General features: G+C 38.9%; 1 non-coding gene across 1 annotated transcript; it reads left to right on the top strand.

Annotated features, from left to right (window-relative positions):
- Positions 1-11536: 11536 nt before the first annotated feature.
- LOC149029212 (small nucleolar RNA R71) lies at positions 11537-11643 on the top strand. The gene has a single exon (XR_016171392.1). It is a non-coding gene; the product is annotated as a small nucleolar RNA R71 (small nucleolar RNA).
- The last annotated feature ends 946 nt before the right edge of the window (positions 11644-12589 follow it).

Below are 12589 nucleotides of genomic sequence, written 5' to 3' on the forward strand. Positions count from 1 at the left end.
AAGAAGGAATCAAGAGACAATTCACGGTGGCTTACACTCCTCAACAGAATGGAGTAGCAGAGCGGATGAATAGAACTCTACTCGAAAGAACGAGAGCTATGCTAAGAATTGCAAGTATGGCTAAGTCCTTTTGGACAGAAGCCGTAAACGTTGCCTGTTATGTGATTAATCGATCACCAACAAGATTGATTGATCTGAAGACACCGAAGGAGATGTGGACTGGCAAGCTAGTTGATTATTCACGCCAACACACATTTGGGAGTCCTATGTATGCAATGTACCATTCCCAAGAAATTTCAAAATTGGATCCAAAATCTAGAAAGTGCAGATTCTTGGGATATGCTGATGGAGTCAAGGGGTATCGACTATGGGATCCCATTGCCCACAAGGTCGTCATCAGCAAGGATGTCATTTTTGCAGAAGATAAGCTACAGAAGGAAGATGTGAGTAGCACTTCAATAAGAATTCTAGAGAGTACAACAGTTCAGGAAGAAGAGAAGTCTGAATCAGAAGATTCTTCTGGAGCAAAATTAGAAAACGAGGAACAAGTACCAGTCGACTCTAAAAATGTAGAAGTTCGACAGTTAACTCGTGAAAGACACACACCAGCCTGGCAATCTGATTATATTATGGAGGGCAATGTTGCATACTATCTTCTAACAGAAAACGGGGAGCCATCAACATTCAAAGAAGCAATTGATAGCCCAGAAGCATCACTTTGGATGGCAGCAATGCAGGAAGAAATAGAGGCTCTTCATAAGAATAAGACGTGGGAGCTTGTACCTTTACTGCACGGAAGGAAGCCCATTGGTAACAAATGGGTTTACAAAATCAAACAAAACAGTGATGATCAGGTAAAGCAGTATCATGCAAGATGGTGATCAAAGGATATGCTCAGAAAGAAGGTATCAATTTTACATAAATGTTTTCACCGGGGGTGGGTTCTTCGTGGGGGTTTTTTGCTTTTTTTTGTTTTTTTTTTTTTTTTTTTTTGGGGTTTAAAAAGGAAAAAATATTTTTTGTTGGGGTGGGGGGGGGGGAAATGTATATGCCCAACCCAAAGGTGGAGGAAGGAGGAGGAGGGGGGTGGTGGGGGTTGATGAAAAAAAAAATTTTAATTTTTTAAAAAGAGGGGGGAGATGTGGGTATAAGATTTTTTTTTTTTTTTTTTTTGTGGGTTTGTAGGTTTTTGTTGTTTTTTTGGTTTGTTTGTTGGTTTGTTGGGGTGGTTTTGTTTTTTTTTTTTTTTTTTTTTGTTGTTTTTTTTTTTTTGTTTGTTACAAAAAATAAAAAAAAAAAAAAAAATATGGTTTTATTGATTGAAAAGGTAAAAAGAATTGAGGGGTTGGGTTGCTTGTATCTCAAGATATTACGCAAGTATACGTATCGCAATCAAGTAATAAATGATAAGTACAGTATCGATCCCACGGAGAATTATATCCTTAACTTTCAATGTAAAAGTAAAATTGATTTAAATGAAATTAACAAGGTTGATTGGTAATTAACTAACTAAATACTCAAATGACAGGTAAAGAAAACTAAGGAACTAAGATGTAGATTAAGCAATGGAAGAAACTTAAATGAGTGACAAGTGTGTTAGGAATCAAGTTTCCCTTCCCCTGAATTTTATAACACAAATACTAAAGCAATGCTACAACCCCAAGATAAATCAAGAACTTGGAATGAATGGCAATATGGTATTTTCCAATACACATAAGCTAGCATCCTAAATCAACATCTGCATATTCCTATGAAGAATTGAATTAAGAATGCAATTTAAACCCAATCCAATCAATGGTAATGTGAGGTAATTGGGTATTCCTACCCAACCTACTAATTAACACAACCTAATTAAAGATGATGCTAACTCACACAATTCAACAAACACCTAGACTTCATTAATTTTCCAATTAATGAAATCATAACATTCATTCAAGAAAGATCATTCAAGAACTGAAATTAGTCAATATAACATGCTGAATTCATTAACAATAAAGTGGATTGCAATAAAACTAAAGAACACATGATTAGTTACATATCAAAATTCAGGTTTAGGTACTACTATCATCCCAACACAGCTAAGATTTAGCCCATAACAGAATTCAAATGCATAAAACCAAGTATAGTTGACATAAGACTAGAAAATAAGAAGATAGAGTTATAAAAACAAGAATAAACTAAGGCTTCAATGCTTCCACATGAGCTCCAGCTTTCTTCTTCAGCAAATCAGCAACTCCAGCAGCTCCTTGCTTCCACAAGAGCTCCAGCATTCGTTCTCTACCTCCTTCCTCTCAGCCAAGTCTCTCTTCCACACCTTGGGCGAATGTCCCCCTCTTCTCCTCCTTGCCTCTCTTCTCTTTCTTCCATAAATGTCTTCAATCATTAGGTTAGATTCTGGCCATAGGATTAGAACCTTCCTCCTGAGATCAAGGGCTGAAAACCATCATGTATTTACAAGAATTTAGTCCACTTAAGTTAGCCCTTTTTGGTCAATTCCATTTGAATTGGATCTGAGAATATTCTGCTCCGTTGTTGTAGCAATGCAGCAACAACTCTACAACAAAGTTAGAGGACATGTTCTTCTATTATGAATCTTCACCTACATGTTCAAGAGAAAGAGAAACAGTCAAATTCATCCATAAAAAGAAGGGAAATTCATGCAATGTGACAAAAATGAACTAAACAAAATGCAACATGTTGAGACTAAATAAAACAACACCTAATGAATACTATCACTAAAACAAAGACAAAATACTCCTAAATCAAGCCATCTCAAGTATAAAAGTTATAAATCTTAACTCTATTTCATAGAGTTATCACACCCCCAAACTTAAGACATTGCTTGACCTCGAGCAATAAAGACAAATGAAAACAACAACTAACTACTAATGAAAGCATGAGGAAATCAAAAGAAAAGAAAAGCAAATAACCTGGCTTAAGCATGCAATAGGATGAGTGTTAGATAGAAGTTGCCTCTCAATCTTTTTCTAAATTTTCAAATCCAACACATCTGGCCAATAACACTTAGATGTCATACTTTACTCATCAGGATGCTCTCAAGTGTGTGTGTGAAAGTTAAGGATCTTGCCCCAGATCACCCTAGTATAGCTGAATCATGGTCATCAAGTTTAGTTCATTGATTTAATATGTTGACCAAATGATTACCTCTCCACTAATTAGGAATCCATATCTTTTTACAACCCCAAGAACTTGTTTCATACTCTTTTGAGCATTTGACCCCCAAACTTATTATTTATGAACTCTTTTTTTTTTTTTTTTTTTTTTTTTTTTTTATGTTGTCATCTTGCCTTTTTACGCGAATATCGCTCATTTGTGATGAAGATACCCGGTTACTCAACAAGATCACAAACAAGAGTGCCTTGCATGCTCATATTTCGGGCCACTGTTGACGTCAAAAATACACATGGGTTACATGCATATTCCTGGTTACTAGGTTGCCCAAAACAGCGGAACATTATTCTTTTTTTTTTTTTTTTTTTTTTTTTTTTTTTTGGTGCTCATATTTCGGGCCACTGTTGACGTCAAAAATACACATGGGTTACATGCATATTCCTGGTTACTAGGCAACCCAAATCAGCGGAGCATTATTCTTTTAGGGAAGGGAAGGGGTCAAACATCAATCAATATTCACAATGCACAAAGTTCTTGGAAACAACCAAATGGGGATCTCTAATGTGTAAGTCTTGAGGTTCTCATTTAATCAATTCTAAAATCCTAAAAACTCTCACATTGATCCATCTTTCCCCAGGTTCTCTAGAGCTTGAAACATCACTTGGTGCATCAATAGTATGGCATCACAAACATGAGTAAATGCAGACATCAGATCATTATAGCAAAATTGTGCTAAGATTTCCAACAAAACCAGAGTAAGAGGCACTGACATTCACATTACTTAACAATCATCCAAATTTCATGAAAAGCCAGATTAACTACACAAAACATCTACCCAAAACAGCTACTCTAAAATCGGACAGCAACTTTAAACTATACAAATCACAAAAAAAATCACAAAAAAAAAAAAAAAATCGAAGAAAATTAACCGTTAATCGGGGACATCCATATCATGAAGATAACATATGCAATTAAAGAACTTTACCCCCAAACTAAAGATGAGCAGTGTCCTCACAGCGAAAGAAAGGAAAAAAAAAAAAGTAAGGTAATAAAAGGAAAACACAATAAAAGAAGAGAGAGAACGGAACTTCCCTGAACAAGCTAGGCCTCATCATCATCATCATCTAATGAATGGAACTCATCATCAAGCAGCAGCAGCAGCAGCTTCAGCTTCATCCTCCTCATCTATATTAGGAATGTAGTTCCCATCTTGGCCCCAAGGATTAGCGAAGAGGTAGTTGGGAAAAGCTGGAAAAGATTGGAACCGGTTGCTATTCATCCTTAAGTTAGACTCAAGGGCGCGATCACGGGCAGCCACATAACGCATATACCCAAGGAAGAGGTCACGAGTGATTTGATGTTCCAACATCATTTGAAATTGGGTGGCTTCTACTTGACTGAGGCGCTGTTCCAATTGAGTGTAACTAGAGGATGGAGCACCAGAGGTAGAAGAAGTGGGAGGAATGGCTGATCTTTGCAGCAGGAGGTGGTGCACTGGAAGGGGGAGCTGCACTAGGTGTAAGCATGCGAGTGATACTTGAAGTGTGTGATGGCACCTTTGTTGAGTGTATGGACATCGAAGCCCGCACATCAACATGGTTAGCCAAACATAAAGCAATAATTAAACAGGGGAAAAGCTAAACTACCACCCCGCCTAGCAGCACAAGCACAAATGGCCTCATGAATGCGATGACCCACATTAACCCGACGCCCTTCCAAAATAGAGTGGAGGAGCAAAGCTCTATCCACTGAAACAGTCTGACTATGCGTGGAGGGCATCAAGTGGGTCTGTAAAAAATGGTACCAAATTTTGGCTGCCGGTTGCAAGGTGTGGCGGGCAATAGTTAATGCACCTTGGGTGGAAGAGGACCACTCCGTGCCATGAGAACATAAAGTCTGGATAATGTTATGCATGGCAGTGGGATCTGCTGAAGCAAGATAGGCATTGTGCTCATCCTCCACATTGGCCAATGCATAATAGGCATTAATGGATGGTCCATCTATAGGTATGTGCATCCCCCTAACATAGACTTGATCCTGAGATGGGGCAGTGAGATTGGCATAAAATTCGTAGACTATGGAAGGGATGTAGGCATCAGGATGGGTGCAAAATTGTTCCCAATGATGCCTAGCTATAATGGATGGGATGAATGGAAAGGCTTGGGCTTCATTGGGTTTTAATTTGAACCCCTTCTCCGGTAGAAAGTTCTTGGTGGAGATGGATGTGAAGCGGTTCTCAGCTAAGGGAGAGGCAAAATAAGAGGGACTCATTGAAGCACTAGAACTAGGGTCTGTTCTGCTCTTCTTCTTAGGGGTCATTTCGAATGGATTGCACAGGGTTGGCCCTAACAACCACTATTGAAGTCAAACAAACACTAAAACATACCTTATCTAACAAAAACAGAGACACCATAAAAGTAGAAAACAAGAACAAACAATTAACAAACAATGAACTATAACTAAGCAAACAAAAACAAACAAACAAACAAATTCTATGTTGTTTTAGGTGCAAATGGCAAGCATAAAAACAGAGGATATGAGCATAGGGTAACGATGACCCAGAAATGCTGTATTGGTGTGTGCAAGTGATTGTAGCGCCAAAATAACACCTAAACAAATAAGAAAAGTTGTATATACCCTAACGAAAACATACACTAAGACAACATAAGAACAAACACATACCCACAAACCACAAATTAAACATTCAACAAAAACACAGCAAATCAGAAAGTTCAAAAATATAGAATGAAAGAAAAGAAATGGGGAGAACACTTAGCTGATGTGGTGTAGGGAAGATGAAAGGTCGAAATACCACAAAAACATGCCCGAAACCCAGTACAGCACCGGTAGTCCTCTGAGAAGTGATTCGAGGATGGAATGGGGGAAAAAGTTAGGGTTTTTGTGAAAGATGGGCTATCGGTGAAGAAAAAGATTGCTTTGGTGGGTGAATGTAGGTAAATGGAGGTGTGAAAGTCTTTGAAAAACAAAAAAAATGGAAGAGAAGAGGAGGATGAGTTGCAGTGGAGGAGACGATGGAGTTATGAGAGTTGACGAAGTGAGCTGAGTGTTTCGTTGATTTGGATTTGAAATGAGAGGTTTTATGGGTTTGGGTTGGTATTGGTTTAGAAGGGTTTAAAAAAAATGAAATTGGTTCGAGTCAGTATGGGTTCAGCAGGGTCTGATAGAAGTTAGAAGTGTATTTTTGATGGGTTGGTTGGGTTTGAGATGAAACCGGGTCGGGTGAGTGGTTTAATCGTTGTTGTAGCTTTGCTGCAGCTTTGCTATAGCAACGAAACACGAATGTAAGTTTCAACAGAGAATAGAATGTGTTAACAGAACATGCAAGACCCGTAGCTGAGGGTCAAAACTTTGTAGTAGCATTGTGGCCACATTGCTACTACAAAGATAATGAAATTTGCTGGATATTGAAACATGCTCTGTTCAGCAGTTGGATTTAATGATAAATTTGGAAAAACACCCAATCACTCTCTTTTTGTTCCTCACACTCCCTGCACATCAAAATATACATGTTAGCAAATTATCTATCATTCATTTTATTTTTATTTTTTTTTTTTTTAACAATAATGAACTAATAGCACACAATTAAACTAAAAATAATGAAATCTAAGTGACCTCCCTTCTTTTTAAGCCTCTTGAAGGTTGATTGAAGATTTGTCCCGCTTCAATGGTGCTCCCCAATAATGCTTGATTCTCTGCCCATTGACTAGAAATTTCCTGTTAGAGATGCCCTCTTGCAACTCCACTGCTCCATGTGGGAATACTGTCATTATTGTAAAAGGACCCGACCATCTTGATTTCAGCTTTCCTGGAAATAATTTGAGTCTGGAGTTGAACAGCAGAACTTGCTGACCTGGTTCAAATACCCTCTGCAAGATTTTCTTATCATGCCATTTCTTCACTTTCTCCTTGTAGAGTTTGGCATTTTCATATGCTTGGAGCCTGAATTCATCAAGTTGATGGAGTTGTAGCATTCTCTTCTCACCAGCCAAAGTAGAGTCAAAATTGAATTTCTTAATTGCCCAGTATGCCTTATGCTCTAGTTCCAATGGTAGATGGCAAGCCTTTCCAAACACAAGTTGATATGGTGACATTCCAAAAGGTGTTTTGTAGGCAGTCCGGTAGGCCCAAAGGGAGTCATCTAACCTTATGGACCAATCCTTCCTTGTTGGGCATACTGTTTTCTCCAAAATCAACTTGATTTGTCTATTAGAAACTTCAGCTTGTCCATTTGTTTGGGGGTGATAGCTTGAGGCAACTTTGTGACGAACTCCATATTTAGACAATAGAGCTCCAAGATATTTGTTGCAAAAATGTGAACCTTCATCACTGATTATGGCTCTTGGAGTACCAAATCTAGTGAAGATATTCTTTCTCATGAAGTCAATAACCACCTTTGCATCATTAGTTGAACAAGCAGCAGCCTCCACCCACTTGGATACATAGTCCACTGCTACTAAAATGTAAAGATTGCCATATGAAGGAATAAAAGGCCCCATGAAATCAATTCCCCAAACATCAAACAATTCTACTTCCAAGATATTGGTTAAGGGCATTTCATTCCTTTTTGAGATGTTTCCCACTCTTTGACATCTATCACGTTTTTGAATGAATTGATAGGCATCCTTGAACATACTTGGCCAATAAAACCCCGATTGCAAGACCTTTGCTGTTGTCCTATCTCCTTGATAATGTCCACCATATGGGGAGTCATGGCATTGCCTCAACACATCCTCTACTTCTACCTCAGGGATACAATGCCTCAATATTTGATCTGCACATAGCTTAAATAAGAATGGTTCATCCCAGAAATACCTTTTAACCTCATGTAAAAATTTCTTCCTTTGTTGAGTGGGCATCATAGGGGGTAGAAGTCCCTGGCTAAATAATTAGCAAAATCAGCATACCAAGGTGTTGAGAGGGAAACAACAAAGAGTTGTTCATCAGGGAAGACTTCTTTAATTTCAAATTCAGCTGCTTGGTTTGGATTTTCCAACCTAGACAGATGGTCAGCCACTTGATTCTCAGTCCCCTTCCTATCTTTTATCTCCAAATTGAACTCTTGAAGCAATAAGATCCATCTAATCAGCCTTGGTTTAGCATCCTTCTTGTGTATCAAATATTTGATGGCTGAATGATCTGTGAACACAATGACCTTTGCCCCCACTAGATAAGCTCTAAATTTGTCAAATGCAAACACAATCGCCAAGAGCTCTTTTTCGGTGACAAGTGTAATTCAGTTGTGCTCTCGATAGGGTCCGACTAGCATAATAGATTGAATGGAATACCTTATTCTTACGCTGTCCCAAAACTGCTCCTACAGCCCAATCACTAGCATCACACATGACCTCAAAGGGAATAGACCAATCCGGTGCCACAATGATGGGTGTAGAGATCAGTCGCTTCTTCAACTCTAAAAATGTTTGTCATACATGCTTCACTAAAGTCGAACCGACTTTCTTTTTCAAGCAGGCTACACAATGGTTTAGATATTTGTGAAAAATCTTTTATGAACCTTCTATAAAACCCAGCATGTCCAAGAAAGCTTCTAATCCCTTTCACACTTGATGGTGGTGGTAATTTTTCTATAATGGCAACCTTGGCTTTATCCACTTCTAGACCCTGTTTGGAAACCTTGTGTCCAAGAACAATCCCTTCTCTAACCATAAAATGGCATTTTTCCCAGTTGAGGACTAAATTGGTTTCTTCACATCTCTGTAGAACTTTTGCCAAGTGAGTGAGACATTCATCATAAGTTTCTCCAAAAACCGAAAAATCATCCATAAACACCTCTACAAATTGTTCCACCATATCAGTGAAAATGGCCATCATACATCTTTGGAAAGTGGCTGGGGCATTACAAAGACCAAAAGGCATTCTTCTAAAGGCAAAGGTACCATATGGGCAAGTGAAAGTGGTCTTATGTTGATCTTCAGGAGCAATGGCTATTTGATTGTACCCTGAGTATCCATCTAAGAAGCAATAATACTCTTTTCCAGCCAATCTATCAAGCATTTGATCAATGAAGGGTAGAGGGAAATGATCTTTCCTTGTAGCCTTGTTAAGCTTCCTATAGTCCATACATATTCTCCACCCACTCACTATTCTTGTAGGTATCAACTCCTTATTATCATTCTCCACAACTGTCATTCCTCCTTTCTTGGGGACACATTGTACTGGACTCACCCACTTGTCTGTCCGAAATTGGATACACCACCCCAAAGATCTAACCATTTAATGATTTCCTTTTTGACCACTTCCTTCATAATTGGATTCAGCCTCCTTTGATGCTCCACAGAATTATTACAGCAGTCTTCCAAGCAGAATTTTGTGCATGCAAATTGATGGGCTGATTCCCTTGATATCCGATATGGTCCATCCTAATGCTTTGCTGTATTTCTTCAGCACTTTAATTAACATATCTTCTTGCTCTGCTGTTAGCACTGCTGAAATGATAACTGGAAGTGTCTTTCCTTCACCCAAATAGGCATACCTAAGGTGTCCTGGAAGAGGCTTCAATTCTAACACAGGAGGCTCTTCAATTGATGGCTTAGGAGATTGAGTTGCATGCTCAGATAATACAAGAGGATCAAATCCATTCTTTCTTAATGTCTCAGCTGGTCTTGCATCTAACCATTTAATGTAGCTACCGCTTCATCACCCACTTGTGAAATTTCAGATGTTAATGAAAGCTCTAATGGATCTTTACTACCCTTTGTCTCAACTTCTTCTAAAACCAGCTCCTCTATGATATCTACCATTGAGCATTGCTCTATCTCATCCTGGAGATTTCATTGCCTGGAGAACATTGAAAGTGACTTGCTCTCCATTTACCCTCATAGTTAATTCTCCTTTATGCACATCAATCAAAGTCTTTCCAGTGGCCAAGAAGGGTCTTCCAAGAATGATGGGCACATCTCTATCAGCTTCAAAATCAAGAACAATGAAATCAGCAGGGAAGATGAACTTATCAACTCTTACCAAGACATCTTCAATTTTTCCTTCAGGATGAGCTAAGGATCTATCAGCCACCTGAAGTGTTACCGTAGTTGGCCTTGCTTCTCCCACACCAAGCTTCTTGAAGATTGACATTGGCATAAGGTTAATGCTAGCTCCAAGGTCACAAAGGGCTCTCCCAATATAATTTTCTCCAATAGCACAAGGAATGGTGAAACTCCCAGGATCCTTTAATTTTTGAGGAAGCTTGTTCAGCAAGAAGGCACTACTCTCTTGTGTCATGGCTACTGTTTCAAACTCTCCAAATCTTTTTTTTTTAGAAAGGATGTCTTTCATGAATTTCACATAATTTGGCATTTGTTCAAGTGCTTCTACCAATGGTATATTGATGTGGAGCTCCTTCAAAACATCCAAGAATTTCTTGAACTGATGGTTTTGTTGCTGCCTTTGAAATCTTTGAGGAAAGGGGGTGGTTTATAAGGCACTTTTTTCTCGAGAACCCTGTTGCAATGGAGCTGTAGCTGGTGGTTCAACACTTTGGTGTTCAAAATCAGATTGGTCTTTTTGAACAGCCACTGGATCTTCCTTTTCCCTTTCTTCTTGGACAGGATTAGTTTCCTTCGGTTGATTGGACTTAACATGAGGTGGCTCTATATATTTCCCACTCCGTAATGAAATAACCTTGCAATGCTCTTTGCCTTCCCGCCTAGGATTTTCAGTATCACTTGGCAGTGATCCTTGAGGTCTGTTGCTTAAAGCATTAGCTAGCTGCCCAACTTGATTCTCCAAATTTCTCAATGAAGCTGCTTGGCTCTGAATAATTGCATCATTCTTTGCCATGTATTCTTTCAATAGGAGCTCAATTGATGAAGAAGGTTCTATAGGCTGAATCTTCACTTGCTGTTGAGCACTTGGAAGTTGATAAGATCTAGTTGGGGTAGATGATGGGCCTACATTCTGTCCTTGACCATTCCAAGAGAAGTTAGGGTGCTGCCTCCAACCAGGATTATAAGTGTTGGAATATGGGTTATTAGCTTTGCTGAAATTACCAACATAGTAGGCTGATTCTGGGTTAGATGGACAACTATCAAAGACATGCTCCCCACCACAATATGTACAAGAGACTGCTAGATTTTGTTGTGGTTGTACAGTTGCAGCCAAGTTTACAGATTTTAACACACTAGTGAGAGATGAAACTTGTGCAGTTAAGGCTGTCACTGCATCCAACTCATAAATTCCAGCCACCCTCTTACTTGCAGCAGTTCTTTCAGCTGGCCATTGGTAGTTGTTGTTGGCCATCCTTTCCAAAATTTCATAAGCCTCATTGTAAGACTTTGCCAATATAGCCCCATTGGCTGATGCATCAACTATGGATCGAGTTTGTCCACTTAAACCATTGTAGAAAGTCTCCATCTGAATCCAATGAGGAATGCCATGATGAGGACATTTACGCAAGAGCTCCTTAAACCTCTCCCATGCCTCATATAAAGACTCACTATCCAACTGTTGAAAACCAGTTATGTCATTTCTGAGCTTGGCATTCTTTGTTGGAGGGAAGTACTTCATCAAGAACTTCTCTACCAAGTCATTCCATGTAGCTACTGATTGGGGAGGTAAGGAGTTCAACCACGCTCTTGCTCTATCCCGCAATGAATAAGAGAATAGCTTCAATCTCAAAGCCTCTTCAGTTGCTCCAGGTATCTTGAAAGAGTCACTTACTTCCATGAAGAGTCTAAGATGGAGATGAGGATCTTCTCGTTGAAAGCCCACCGAATTGTCCCACGTTTGAAGCATTTGGAACATCACCGGCTTAAGTTCAAAATGTAAGGCTTGAATATCTGGCCGTACTATGCTTGGATTCAGCTCATGCAACATGGGGACAGCGTATGCTCTGATGGCTCTATCTCTATCATCACCCTCAGCTGCCATATTAGTCTCATTATTATTCAATCCATTTCTCACTGCTTCAACCATTGTTGGAACTGCTGCTAGGCCTCGTTGCTCCCTTCTTCTAGCTCGAAATGTCCTTTCTATTTCGATGTCAAAGGGTGCCAACTCTTGATCAGGCAGCGTGTTCATACAAGGGTAAAAACACCTGAGAATAAAAGGAAACTAATATCAAAGTAAAGAAATTTCAGTAGATAAAACAAAAACTTACTTCTACACTAATTATCAAAGACAAAATTCCCCGGCAACGGCGCCAAAAACTTGTTGCTTGTATCTCAAGATATTACGCAAGTATACGTATCGCAATCAAGTAATAAATGATAAGTACAGTATCGATCCCACGGAGAATTATATCCGTAACTTTCAATGTAAAAGTAAAATTGATTTAAATGAAATTAACAAGGTTGATTGGTAATTAACTAACTAAATACTCAAATGACAGGTAAAGAAAACTAAGGAACTAAGATGTAGATTAAGCAATGGAAGAAACTTAAATGAGTGACAAGTGTGTTAGGAATCAAGTTTCCCTTCCCCT

The sequence above is a fragment of the Hakea prostrata genome, chromosome 1, assembly GCF_041222555.1.
Source record: "Hakea prostrata isolate BN-2017 chromosome 1, UWA_Hpros_2, whole genome shotgun sequence".
NCBI classification, from domain to species: Eukaryota; Viridiplantae; Streptophyta; class Magnoliopsida; order Proteales; family Proteaceae; genus Hakea; species Hakea prostrata.